We start from the raw sequence: 14,855 nt of genomic DNA, 5'->3' as shown, positions 1-14,855 counted from the left end.
AGGCCTCACGCGGCGGGACTTCCCGATGCAGGGGCATTTGTAACAACATCACACAGCGCGCACACGGTCAGGAGGTGCTCGGGCTATGGGATAGGGGACAAAAACTGGGACAGGGAACTGGAACTGGGGGCAGGGAGGCCGGCTGAGGCCGTGCTGGAGAGCCGACGTTTCGGGGAAGGTCTGATGGGGGAGAGCCTTGTGGCTGCGGGCGTCTTCAGCAGGAGCGTTGCCGGGCAGGGAGGCCCCTTGGCTCTGGACTAGACGGGCCGTGAGGGCTCGAGCAGCCAGGGACACGGTCAATCTGACTCCAGAGGCGTCCCTTGGGCTGCCTGCTGAGCGTGGACTGGGGGACGGGGGTATTTGAGCCACAGCTCCCTCTCAAACAGCTCGCCTGTGTGATGCTGTGGTCCCCAAACCACCTGGACATGTTCCTGGGGCTGGGGAGAAAACGCTGCCCTAAGATCTGGAAACTGTGGGTTCTCCGGATGGCTCCACGGTTGAGCCCCTTGGACAAGCCACTCAGCTTCTGGAAGCTTCTGTCGATAAATCGCCGCTGGGTCAGGCGACCGTGGGGTCCGGGTGGGGGCGTGGTGGGTCTGTGTGCACCCGCAACGGGGCTCTGAGTTCTAAGAAGCACCCTTGCAAGTCCTGGGGCCACCACCGGTTGGATCCCGCAAGTTCTCGAAGCAGATGGGGCGGACGTGCCCCCCAGGGCACCTGCCACACCCCCATCGGGAGCACAGGGAGTCGGGGGTGAGGGGCGGGGGCCACCTGGGCCTCCACCAACGGGGATCTAGCTACAAGCAACGGGTCCTTCACAAGACTTGCATCCTCCTCCCCAGCCTCCAGCCCTCGTTAGACCCCTGAGGCCAGATTCTGGGCTGGAAAGTGACCTGCCCAGGCCTTGCCCACAGTCCAGAAACCTCCATGGTCAGCTCAGGTGTTTCCGTGGCGACACAGGGCCTCCAGGTCCCCGAGACCCAGAAGACAGGCCCCAGTAGGAGGAAGGCCACCACGGGGTCAGTACACCCCACCCCCCTGGGCCAGGGCCGGGGCACTCAGCCTGCAGAGCTAGAGACGGACCAAGGAGGAGTCAGGGTCAGAGCTCCGCTGTGTCTCCCCTGGAGCAAGGAAGCGAGTCTGCTGAACCAGCCCCGGGCCCCTAATACGACCCCCCAACTGCCGCCTGACTCACATCCTTTAAGAAACCAGCATGGTGCGTCCATCCGGGGGAGTTCTCGAATGCAGACCCCTGCCCCGGCTGCTGCTCCCCCAGCCCCAGCCCGGAGCATCTGACGCCCACGTCTGGAAGAGTCACTGTTGGGGTCCCTTGTTCTCCCAGGTCGGCTCCAGGCAGGGCTCCCCGAGCCCCGGGCCCCATGGGCACCTTCACCAGCACAACCCTGGGGGTGCTGCCAGGCCCAACCCTGCCCTTTCTCCTGGTCTCCCCTGGATCAGGCCCCTGGGCACCGCAGCTCCAGGCTCCAGCAACACAGGACGGATACCCCACCTGGTCCCACCCGGCTGGAGGTAAAGGAGGCAGCTGCCCCCTCCCCCTTGGAGACATGCAGTAGGACGGAAGCCACACTTGTCCCCAAAGAGATGTCCTCTCTCTGCTCTCTGATCTGCTCGAGGAGCCCCAGAGTTGGGGAAGAGGTCCCTGCTCATTCTCTGCATCAGGGGACCTGCCTCACCGACATCTCGCTGCTTCAGCCAGGCCTTCGGCTTTGCTCGTCCACTGCAGTGCGGGACGGACACTGGCCTGTGGGGCGGGCGAGGTGGGGGTGACAGTGAGCAGGATGACCCCGGGCAGCTGCTGTGGCTGTCCAGGCAGGAGCGATGGTGGCTCCCAGGGGCTCGTGGTAGACGGCAGCGGACAGCACCCGGCCACGGCTGTGAGTGAGGGGGAACACACAGAGCCTGGGAGACGAGGAGACGCATCTGATTGCACAGGATGGAGCTGGCCGGCGGGAGGGGGCCGGGTGAAGGACAGGAGGATGCTGAGGTCCATCCAGACCTGCTTGCAGACCCGGGGCCTGGGCAGCTGGTGACGCTGTGACTCAGGAGAGAGATTTGGGCCCAGAGACCTGGGATTTGGCAGCCCGTAGATGGACAGGAGAGGGCAGGAGAGGAAGTGGTGAGCGCACAAATACGGCCGAGAATTCCTCCCTGCCGCCTTCTTTCCAGGTGTGCTGCCGAGGCCAGCTCCTGGGACGCAGCATTCACCGCCGTGTCCGTGTCGAGTGAATGAAGTCTTCCTCCAGGTGCCGTGGGAGGGTTTTAAACCGAGACCGTCATGCAGAACAGGCCCTCCTTCCCTCGATTGTATAAAATATCCCTGGGGCCACTGGCCATCCGCAGATTGGCAGAGGAGGGTGGGGGAGCGCACAGGTGGGCTGCCTGGGGAAGGCGGCCCTGACCCGGGAAGCCCGTGCTCAGTCCGCAGGGCAAGGACGCTGGGCAGCCCCGTGCGCTCAGCTCCAGCTTGTCTGCGAGAGGAGGAGAGTGCCGACGGCTGAGGCCTGTGCAGCCTCAGGCCCTGAGATCGATGGGCTGGAGAGCACCCGCCGGGACGCTCCGGGGCAGCGGCAGCCTCCCCGCCCGGGGCTGCAGAGCTGGAACCCCCAGCCAGCCCTGGCCGGCGGGAATACCCCCACACCAAAATCTCACAGCGGTGCGGGATCCACTGGAACGGCTAGCCTGCGCTGGCCAGTTAGCCAGAAAATGACCCCTGCTGACTCGGCAATGGCAGCAGCAGTTGGAGCCGGGCTCAGGGTCCCACTCAGCAGCTGGGGGGCGATGAGGGGCCACCCACCCTCTCTGAGCCTCACCTCGTCCTCTACGAAACGGGGTCATTGAGGAGCAGCTCTGTGCTGGCGAGTTTGTTTCCCAAGGGACTCTGGGCAGTATGACACGAAGCAGTTTTATTTGTTCCAATCACGGCCACTACCTCATCCTCTCCGGCTCCTAAACAGAAGCCTGCAGCCCTCCGGCACATTCTGGGCCCAAGTCCACGGGTCCACGTTCACCCAGCTGGCAGCACTGGCTTCCTGTCCATCCTTCCACCTGGCTCAGGCGGTGGGGACTGGGAGTGGGCAGGGCCATCGTCCCATCTTCCCTCCTCCCCTCTCTTGCTCTCCAGGTGATGGGAACATACAGGGTCCAAGGCAGGGGCCTGGCAGGGCCAGGGCGGGTTTTTAGCCCATAGTCTGTACATTCTGTCTCTAGTGGTCCTGGATCCAGATAAACCCCAGTGTCCTGAAACCCCAGGGTAAATAGTGACCCACGTCTGTGTGAATCACTGTTGCAATATCCCTGGAAAGCAGAGGACCAGATTATATTTGATTGCCTCTAGGAATGGGGAGCTCTCTTCCTGAGGGGCAGCCCATTCTGACTTTCTCTCTCATCCCCAACATTGAGGCGATTCTTCTTGGGGAGTCCACCCAAATGGTCTCCGTGCTAGTCCGATCCTGGCCCCTTGGGGACACAAAGAGCACGACCATTTCCTCTCCTCCCCAGCTTGGCCCTGTAGAGGTCAACCACTGTGCCAGTCACCACGCCCTGTCCACCCCACAAGGAAACATGATACTGACATCAAGGACCTACTATGTGCTTCAGAAGCACCTACCATGTGCCACTTTATGTGCATATTTCATAACGCAGCACCATGCCTCCAAGAAGGGCCATAATCACAATTTTATACAGGAGGCAAACAGGCTGGGAGAGGTCAAGTGACTGGTCTGAGGTCACAGAGCCTGCCAGTGGCCCATCTGGGGTTTGCCCCAGGCCATCAGGTTCCAGAGCCATGCTCTGAGCTGTCAGTCGCTCCTGCGGAACAGGGGAGGCCCAGGAGAGAGTGTGCGCTGGGCCAAGCCGGAGCGGAGAGGCAGGGGCCTGGGACGAGGGTCTCCACCCTCCAAGGCCCCTGTCAGGCATGGGGCAGGATCAGAGTGGGGGCCATGAGCCAGCTCCACGCCCTGAAGCAGGGGTGTGACAGTCTCCCCGCCTGGGAAACAGGACAGGTGACTTGGCGAGGGTCACCGACCAGTAAGTGGCAGAGCCAGGACACGAGCACCTTCCCGTGCTCCAGGCGGGACCTCGAGGACAGCAGGGGCTCGGCACTTTCGGTGGTGGCACCTCCCTCCTCCGGCTCCTCTGCTCTCCCAAACAGCTGGTGGGGCTCCGCCTCGTGCCCAACGACGCCAGAGCAGCTGGCCGCACCTCGGGGGGCCCAGGCCTCCACTCCTGCTGCACGCGGAGGTGGGGGCGGAGTGGCGCTCAGCTTCCCAGGCTATTCTTAGCTCCTCAGGGCCCGCGAGCAAGGTCACCCTCCTGTGCCCGAGAGAGGTGACTCAGCCTCTGATCCGCTGGCGGAGGGCCCAGCGCGCTCTGCACTGCTCAGGAGGCCAGGGCCGCTCCTGGGCCGGCGAACAGGCCAGGTGGGCAGCCAGGTGGGAGCCCGGCCCTGAGGCCTTTCACTTGTCCCGTCTGCTGTGTTTAGGTGGATGCCGATGCCACCATCCCCTCGCCATTCTCTGACAGGTGCCTGTGTTCCCCAAGGAGTCCCCACCCCCAGGACAGCGCCTGGCACGCGGGAAAGGCTCCATAAATACGTGTGGAATGAATTGCCTAATCCGTGAAGGGGCCCATATACTGTCTGGTGGGGGAAGGCAGGCACTTTATTAATAACGATCACAGCCAACCACTTACGAGGCACTTTCCACATGTCAGCGGCCACCGTAAGCATGGCCGCACCTCATTAGCCCTCAGGACAATGCACGAGACCAGAAGTCTTGCTCACCCTCATTTGACACACGAGGAGGCCAGCTGTGGAGGAGCCAAAGGTCCTCCAGTGGCGACTCCAGACCCTGGGCTGGAAACCTCTGTGCTGGCCGGGAGGAGACGGGTCATGAGAGCAGCGCCAGAGAGAGATGGCGGCAGCTGGGGGGACGGGCACCCTGGAAGAGGCACCACATCAGCAAAGCCCGGGAGCCTGAAAGACAGTGTTGTGGAGGAAACCAGGGGCCATGGGTGTGTCTGCGACCTCTGGCTAGGGGATGTCTGGTGCACCAAGAAGCCTGGGTGTTCATGGGTGCTGGGGGCCAGAGGAGGGCCAGTGACAGGATTGGAATTGGCTCCTGGTGAGATTGCCCCAGCTGCCGTGTGGAGGGGGTGTGGGAGGGGCCAGGACAGTTTGGGGGCTAGGGGCCAACCAGCAAGAGCTGTGGGATCTGAAGTCGGGGGTGTAGACGGCTGGATCTCAGAAGGGTGGGGGGTGGGGGGTGAGGCAGAGACGGTGGCCGACGGTGACCCCAGATTCCCACCATGAGCGTCTGGTGAATGGAGTGTCCTTCCCCGAGGCAGGAACATGGAAACACACCCTGGCTCCCCGCGGAGCCTCTGGCCCACGCCTTTGGACCTCTCGTCCACTGCTCCCTCCGCCCCCACCTAGAAGCCCACCCAGCATCCCGTCTGTTCCAGCAGCCACCCGCCTGCCCCTCTGTCACAAAACGCTCAGCCAGCCAGCCAGCCACCTGCTCACCTGTCTGCCCACCAAGACACACTTCCAGGCGTCCCCATCCCTCGTGTCCCCTGGTAATCACCGCAAGCATCGAATGAGCTAATTAATATACTTGGAACCGATGCTTGGAGCAGTGCCTGGTACCTCCATAAATATCAGCCGTGGGTAAATTATTATTACTATTGTTATTGTCTAGCCAAACCCCACCACTCATCATTCACCCATTAATCCTTCTAGCCGCACACCCATCACACATCCACCCGCCACTCACTTACCTATCCACCAACCAATCCCTTCATTCATCCTCCATGATGTTCTCTGTCTACCTGCACATCCTTCTTTCCATGAACCACTCACCCATCATCCGTCCATCCATTCATCCATCCATCTATCCATCCACCCATTGTCCATCCATCCATCACCTACCCATTATATACCCATCCATCCATCTATCCATCCACCATCCATCATCTACCCATTATCTACCCATCCATCCATCCATCTGTCCATCCACCAATCTATCCATCCATCCATCCATCTATTCATCCATCCATCCATCCACTTATCCATCTACCCATCATCCATCCATCCACCACCTACCCATTATCTACCCATCTACCCATCCATCCATCCATCCATCCATCCTCCTCTCCATCCACCCACCATCTTTTCACTCATTCCACATCCCTCCACTCCTCCACAAGCACCCATCAATTGAATGCCCAATCCTCTGCTCATGTCCCAGGATGCAAAAACATGGAAGCTTGAATCTGACACAAGGATTCTCAGTGTGGTTGGGAAGGAAGGGCAGGTCAACACAGAGCAATCACCTATCAGAAGAGGGGCCTCTGCTCTAACGGCCAGAGGGAAGCAGAAAAGGCCATCTGAGCAAACCAATCAGGGAGGCTTCCTGGAGGAGGGAGAGCTGTCTACAACTGTGCACCCAGCTAGCTTGCATGAACCAGGCTCCAGTGCCGCTCCGCTCTATCCACTGCCCTTCTGGGCTGCCTCGGTCACCTCTGCAAAAATTATCTCGTTCTTTTTTCCGACGATAAAACCAAGCTGTTGAGCCAGCAAGCTTATGCACGGTTTTGTAAAAATAATAATAAACTAACACTCCATGCTGAAGGCCTCTAGTCCGCCTGTCGGCACAGGGGAGGGAGGAACAGAATTGGGAAGGGCCCGGAGAGGGAGAAGACAGGATCCTATTACACCGTGGAATTAATCACGGCACCTTTACAGAAAAAACTTCACACATCATTATCTGCCGTGGGAAGAGCAGCTTATTTTGGGTGCGGGGGAATTAATTAAAGTTGGGGAAGTGCTTGGAGAACCGAGGATGAAAGGGGCAAGGCCAGTGCCTGATGTGCTCATTAATAAAACCTCGGTGCCAAGTTGCAGACATGGCAGACGGGGCGCTGGGTGTCCCGGGGGAGCTGGGGGGCATCCGCTGCCCCCTGGGCTGGCTCGCTGAGCCCAGCGCTCGCTGTTAGAACCACTTCTGCAGCTTCTCGCGTGAAGGCCACTCCGGGCTGGGCCCTGATGTGGGCAACACTGTGGACACCGAGCTGGGTCAGACCCAGGCTGGCCCTTGGGAAGATCCTGGCTGTGACAGAAGCACAGACAGACCGTGTCATTCAGTACGACCAGGGCTGTGATGGGCGAGAAATCCAGAGGAAGCAGGGACCCGGTCTGGGCTCAGAAAAGACTTCCAGGAGGAGGAGACAAATGACCTGGGTCCTCAAAGACAAAAAGGAACAAAAGAGACAGTCCGGGAAGAGAAAACAGAGAGAGTTGGGGTCCCGGGTCATGAAAGAATGGCAAGTTCAGAAAAGACAAGAGACCCAGCAAACCTAGGGAAGCCTTGGGGCAGGAGATGGAGCTCAGTGGAAGGCAGAATCCAGACTTTATCCTGAAGGCAATCGGGAGCCATAGAAGGATGTTGAGCAGGAGAGTGATGCTGTCAGATTTGGGTTTCACACAGATCCCTTTGGCTCCCATTGGGAGGATGACCAGCAGGCAGGAGAATGGAGTCGGGAGACTGCTGGCTACTGCACGCGTCTGGGCAGGAGATGGTGAGACCTGAATCAGGCACCACCCGTGCGTACCAGGAGGAGCAGCTAAGGGGCTGGAGCAGGGCCTCTCAGGGCTCTGCCTGATGAAGCCAACATGACTGGCGACTGGTGAGGGGGTGAGCCAAAATGGTCAAGGGCAGAATTCCCACACGGATAGGTCCCTGTGTCTGTGGCCCTGACCCCATCCTGCTCTCACCGCCATGCTCCAGGTCCCGGGACGGAGACTTGGCCAGTGGCGTTTGTGGCTCCTCAGCCTGTGGACGCCACCTCTGGGGAGTAGCCAGCAGCCTGCCAGCTGCAGCCGTTGCCCGTCGACATCCAGCCCTACTCCTCCCACTGCCCTCTCCCTCCTCCCCAGGCTGGCTCGGGTGGCCCCTTGTGGGTGGAGGACGGGACCTCAGCTTTGCTGGTCCCGCCTGAGAGCTGGGCTTTGGGGTCAGGCAGACGCGGCTCCGAGGGGCCTCGAGCAGATTACTTCCCAGCCTCAGTTTCTTTGTCTGAGAGATGGTGCGACAGCAGCCGCTGTCACACTGGCGGAGACGATGCTCATGAATGCATGGAGCAGCGCCTGACGCACGGCTCCGAGCCACCGGCTGTGGTTATTTTTACGGTGATGACATAAAGGCCCAGAGCAGTGGCCCATCCACAGCAGGTGCACAAGACCTAGCGGCTATCGTTATACTGAGTGAGACCCCAAACCAGGGGCGGCAGCCACCCACAGGGGTAGAGGGTGGGGAGAGCCACATAGAGGCCCTACTGTGTGCAGGCTTTGTGCTGAGACACTTACTGAGCCTCGTCACGGGGTCCCTGAAAGGTCAGAGCTGGTGTCCCCATTTCAAAGACGAGGAAATCGAGGATCCGAGGGAAGGTGACTTGTCTAAGGGGCTTTCGCCGGCACGAGGCCGACCTGGGAGCCTGACTTTGTAATTTTCACGTTAAAACACGACGCTGAGAGCTGAGGAGGCTCAACGTGCTGGTGGCCTTGGGCAAGTCTCCGGCCCTTCCTGAGCCTCAGTTTCCTCATCTGCAGTCAGGGCTCCATAGGCCACGGTTCTGGGGTTCTGCCTTTGTAGGTGGTGGCCCCAGATACTCCGATGGGGCCCCGGGGCAGAAGGCAGCCTATCCTCTCCTTGGCCTGGGCCCCAGCTCCGGATGTCGTGTTCTGGGGAGACCGTAGGGCAAGTTGTGAGCAAATCTGACTGCACAGGGCCTGGCCCCTCCCGAGGTCTGGGTCCCGGGTCAGGAGGGCTGACACGGGCATCTCCCGGACGCCAAGTGAGGCCATGTTTTTCTGACCAAGAAAGAGATGTTGGTGTAAATGGTTCTGAACTTAGAAATCAGAGTGCAGGAAGCAGCTTTCACTTACCTGCTGTGTGATCTGGGCAAGGTGCTTAACCTCTCTGATCCTCAGCTGAAAGGATGCAAAAGTAACAGTACCTCGCTTATGGGGGGCTGGCGGGGCTCATGAAGAAATGTTGCCACCCCCAGGCCTGGCATGGGGGGCGTGAGTCGGGCTCTGGGAGCTGGAGTTTCCTTCTCCTTCCCCTTTTCAAAGAAACCAGGGTTCGGCTGGCCCTGCTCAGCCCGGGAGCCCTCAGCTCAGCGACACCCCGTCAGGCCCGAGCGGCCTTCGCAGGCTCTGATTCACCGCAGGTATTGACCAGTGAACAGGGTGTGGCCAGCGTCCCCACAGCCAGGAGTCCCCCCAGAACAGGATTCAGATCCTGGACCCCCACCCAAGGCTGCCCTTTCCCGGCTCCGTGGAAACACGAGACGTGGCAGTGACGACGGCTGCTCTGAGGCCAAGCCAAGCAGCTGTCAGTATTCGAGGAGCCGCTCAGCAAAGCAAAGCAGCCTGGACTCCGGCCGGTCACGGGCCCAGGCGCCTGAACCCCAGACAGCCTACCGCCCAGGGCCCGCAAGAAGCCGGAGCTGGGCTGAGCCTGCCACAGCCTCCACTGTCTGAGCTGGAGGGGCCGCCCACCAGCGAGCACAGGGCAGGTGGGGAAACCGAGGCCTGAGGAGGCAGAGCCAGGTCGGGCTCCCATCCCAGGGCTCTCCACTCTGTTCCTTGTTGCATCAGGGTCAAGAGCATGGGCCCCTGGGCAGGGACAGACCCAAGTTCTAATCCCAGCCCTACCACTTCCCAGCTGTGTGACCCTGGGCTGGTCACTTAACATCTCTGGGCCTGTTTTGTCAACTATAAATAGGAATGCATAGAAGCAACTCCCATGACGGTCGTGAGGATTCAGGGAGACCATCCAAGGCACATCGTGGGGCACAGGGCACCTAATAAGTGGGAACCTGACCTAATTTGGGTTAAACACACATATATTTGCTGAACAGATACTGTGTGCCCAGCTCAGGAAGGGAGGAGAGAGCAGGCACGCTCCTGCCTGAGCAGCTGTCAACTTAATTCGACAGAAAAGCTGGATCTTCAACTCAGAGAAGTTAGGTGACTTGTCCAGGGCCGCCCAGCTACACTTTGAGACTCCTGTTCTGGCCTAGGCTGCCTTGGGGTTTAAAATGTCCAGTCTACAGAGCAAAGCCCCCACCCCTGTCCCCCAAGACAGAGGCTTCTGAGAAGGGAGCAGCAAAGAGAGTACTCACGTTGGAGTCCTCAGATTTCCGATGAGGACTCTCACGAGCTGTGTGACCTCAGGCCTGTTACACGACCTCTCTGAGCCCCCTTCCTGCAGCTCTCAGATGAGGGGGGCTCCCTGCTCCTACTCCCTGCGTTTTTTCGAGGCGTCAATGGGCATGGCGGGCGTGTGGACTGAAGAGGCGCTGCACATGCCAATTATCCTAATTTATCATCGTTACTGCTATTCCGGGACCCGCCCACGGGGAGTGCTGGGCTGTGTGGAAAATTGGGCCTCTTGCTCAGGGCGCTTGGGTCAACCCACCACTTTGCATCATATTAATTCTCGCCATCTGCGCTGGGTTGGAGCCGCTGCTGAGATGCAGCAAGCCCGCAAGAGGCGCCAGCTGCAACACAGCCCAAACCGGGACAGACGCCGGGAACTGGCAGTGTCGACGCCCACATGGGCCAGCCAGGTGCCGGGGCTTCCGCGGGCAGGGAGTGCCCCGGGGCCGACCCATCTGGGGAACCGAGGTATGGGGGGGGCGGTCTCAGTGCCTCCAACAGGACTGAAAATGGGCTGCCCGGGGTGGGGGGCAGACCATGCTGCTGCCCACTGGCATGTGGGAGCCAGGATTCCAGCCTGGGGCTTGCAGCTGTGAAGCCGGGGCTCCGCCTGCGACCCGAGGGCTGGTGTCACAGCCCGTCACCTTCGTTCTTGGCCCCTCACCTGCGAAACTGCCGTAATGAGAGAGGGGCTAACAGCTCCTGTCCCACGGGCTCGTCACTACCTGACACGCACAATACACTGAGAAGCGGAGAGCAGAGCCCGGTGCCACCAAGAGGAGGTGACCGTCAGTGGTAGCGGACAGAAGGGGAAACTGAGGCTGGAGGAGGCCAAGGACACGCTGCGTCCCTGGGGTCTCTTGTTTTCCAATTTGGGGAAGTGCCTCGGGTCCCCCCCAGCCCTCTGGGTTCCCACTGCCCCCATGCAGCAGACATGCTCCCGGGGCCCCGGCCGCATGGCGGTTCCGACTCAGGGCATCAGCGGGCTCCGAGCCTAGGGCCCGGGCAGGTGGGTCTGCAGGGGCGCTTTCTGAGCCTCAACTGTCCCGTTCCTGGAGTCAGCCCCCCAGGGTAGGGAGCAGGGCCTCCGCTGCGGCTGTCTCCAGACTGACCGGGACTGTCTTTCCTTCTTTGCGTCCGATTTTCTGAAATGTGGAATTCGCAACTGTGCACGACATGGGCCGACCTCTCCCAGATGTCCACATAACCAGCTATCGGGGGCGTATTTAATGAGACAGAAACGCTTAGGGACATGTAGGAGCTGTCCTTGAGAAGAGGGCACAAGGACGACCCGTAAGGCATGTCTGATGATGGCCGGGGGCTGCTCTCCAAACAAAACTGCCCACGGGGCCTGTGGGGGAAGATGGATCAGAGTACCGAGGGCCTTGAATGCCAAGCCAGACACAGACGTCATCCTGCAGGTGTAACCACGGGAGGGCTGCAGGCAGAGCTGTGCTGTACGCAGACCACCCCGGGGTCTGCAGGGGGAGGGGCGGGCTGCGAGGACCTTCGTCCCACAACAACGAAGTAATGGGCACAAGCGATTGCCGAGTAGATTGGTTTTTCTCTCACTGCACAAGCAATTTAGCAGCTTAAAACAGCCCCACATATTATCCGGCAGTTCTGTAGATCCGATGTCTGGGTGGGCTCGGCGAGCTCTCTGCTGAGGGTCTCATAATGCGGAAGCCGAGGCACCAGCCCAGCGCGGCCCTGACGGGGAGGGTCCGGGAGACCCCAGGCCCCTTCAGGGTGCTGCTGGACGTGGCTCCTGGCGGCTGCTGGACTGAAGTCCTCGTTTCTTCCTGGCTGTTGGTGAGGGCTGCCCTGAGACCCCCCGATCCCAGCAGGAGCCTGCACCCCTCCTCACGCTGGCATCTCTGTGACTTCCTCTTCTGCCGCCAGCCACAGCAAACTCCGCTTTTAAAGGGCTGGAGTGATCAGCTGCGGCTCCCCAGATCTTAATCTCCTTACCTTAAGGTCGGCAGTTAGACGCTGTAATTACATCTGCAAATCCCCTTTGACGCAGAGTGCAACATCGCAGGAACACGGGGGCAGGGGGCCGGCTGGCTTGGAACCGGCCTGCTGAGTGCACCTGCGATGGGGACAGAGGCCCCGTGTCCTCTGGGCTCTGAGGGCTGTCAATGTCCTGCCAGGCCTCCTGCCAGGGCCAGAATAGAAGCTGTGTTCACACCTTGCGGCCAGGAGGGAGACAGGTGGGGGCAGGGAGCCGGAGGCCGTGCCGAGGCCCCACGGGGGGTTTGCGCCCCCGGCGGGCACACGCTGGCGTCACTACAGGCCTCAGGGGGGCTTCCTGGACTGGATAACTGGCTGGCCGCATCTGATCTCCCAAATCTCTAGGACGTCAGTCGGAGGGAGCAGTGGCTTTGCACACTGAGCACCTTCTGTGCGCCTGGCCCCGAGCAGAGCATTCAAGACCCACAACATCTTACAGACGAGCAAACTGTGCTGAGCACGGCCCAGGCTGCAGCGGGTGCCAGCTCCCACCACCAGACTGTCCGCCGCCCAGCAGACCCGCCCTGTAGCCACTGGGGGCCTGCGGCTTTGCCACGACCGACGCGTGGCTCCCCTGGCCAGGTGGGGGAGCAGGAACAGCAAAGGCCTAAGGATGGAATAGACCAGACAGGCCTCCCGCCCACCAAGGGCCCAGGGCCCGTGTCCTCCAGGTAGACAGGGGTGGCCTGGATGCTCTCCGCCTCTCCGAGCTCTGTCTCCAGGGGCAGGCCGGCCCTGGCGTGGGTCCATCAAGCCCCTTCACGTTGAGACGGGAACAGGTTCAAGGAGCTGAGTCACTTGCCCACCACCCCAAGCCCTCCACAGGAGGGACCGCGTGGCCAGTGGTCCAGAACACGTGCCCTGAGCCAGTTCAGATCCTGGCTTGGCCACATCCTCCCTGGGTGACTTGGGGGCGGCTGTCTCCAAACCTCTCTGAGCCCCAGCTCCTTGTCTGGAATTTGGGAAATGAAGCTTGGAGACGGGACCCTAAGATCTTGAAGAGGGAGAAGGAGGAACTTGGGGAGGTCCTTGGGAGGGTGGGGGCTGCTCCCCGAGGGATGTGGGGGGACGATGATGCGGAGGCTGGGGGCCAGCTGGTGGGCCCCTCCCCCTGCCCGCCCCAAGGTCTGGGCCTCCAGGCGCTTCCCTCCCCCACTCCCCAGGGAGGTCCTCATGCCCCCAACTTCTAATGAAAAGGCAGCAATTTTGACGAGGCAGGTGATCTTCTCGGGAAGCCTGGCTTTAAATTTAGCTCCTCCCCAGCCAGCCCTTTGAAAAGGCTGCTCTCCACGGAGAGAGCGTGAGTCATCCGCCAGGCCGCCCGCCCGGGCGAGCAGCGCATCTGCGGGGGAGCAGGCCTCCCGAAGGCAGAGAAATAGTAAATAGGGACGGAATTAAAGGCGACTGGTAGTGGGAACCAGCCCGGCCTGACACACAGTAGGCACTCAGCAATGGGGGGTACCGGCTCCCACGGCAGGCTGTGTAATGACCCGCACGCTCCCCCATTGCCTCTCCCTGTCCCAGCCCAGCCCAGAGTGGAGACACCATATTTGTTGAGCCAGTTTCCATGTCCATCTCACCGGATTCCCCCAGCGGCCCGTGGAGCACACCCCTCCTGCTTCCATGGAGACACAGCCAGTGTGGGGGGCTGGAAATGCACCCCGACCCCCAAAGACATCCTCCTGCTCATCCCTGGAACCTGGGGATGCTGCCAACCACGGCAAGAAGGACAAAAGCTTTGCGGATGTGATGAAGTGGGGATCTTGAGATGGGACTTCATCGTGGGCTATCTGCAGGCCCTAGATGCACTCACAGGTGTCCTTCTGGGAGGGCGCAGAGAGAGCTGTGACCACACAGAGGGTCTGGCCACGTGAAGAGGAGCAGAGAGAGTCTGGAAGATGCTGGCCTTGGAGATTGGAGTGATGCGGCCACAAGCCAAGGATGCTGCAGCCACCAGGAGCTGGAAGAGCCAAGGAAGGCTTGTCCCCTATGCCCCCTGAGGGAGGCGGCCCTGCCGACACCTTGACTTCAGCCCAGTAGAACTGAGGTTGGGATACTCGGCCTCCAAAACTGTAAGAGGACGAATATGTGTTGTTTTAAGCCACTGTGTCTGTGGTCATTGGTTATGGCAGCCACAGGAAGCCAGGGCACAGGAGTTGGGAGAAGTGAGTGAACCGGCCTGCGGTCACACAGCTGCTGAGAGGCCGAGCTGAGTCTGACCAGCCAAGGTCCGTGCTCTTTCCTGAGACCTCCTGGAAGAAGAGAAGGGACACTGACTAGGATCGAGCACCCACTGAGTGCCAGGTGCTCACTTATTGTGGGATGACCAGCAGGACTGGTGCCTGCTTGCGTGTTCTCTCCTCTAATCCCCACGTTGATCCTTTGCGGTGGGTGGAATCTTTCCCATCTTGCAGATGAGGAAACTGAGGCTCAGGGAGGCAAAGTGGCTTGTCCGCGGCGGGGGAGCCTGACTGCAGCCCCGGGAGCACAGCGAGGCGGCCCAGTGCAGCACGCAGCAGGCGTGTAACGGCACTTCGATGAGTCCGCGGAGGGGCCGCCTAGGGGAACCCAGTGCCTAGTGGGCTGGACGTGGCTGGGG

Source organism: Equus przewalskii, chromosome 29 (genome assembly GCF_037783145.1).
Source record: "Equus przewalskii isolate Varuska chromosome 29, EquPr2, whole genome shotgun sequence".
NCBI lineage: Eukaryota > Metazoa > Chordata > Mammalia > Perissodactyla > Equidae > Equus > Equus przewalskii.
This window is presented reverse-complemented; position numbering follows the sequence as displayed.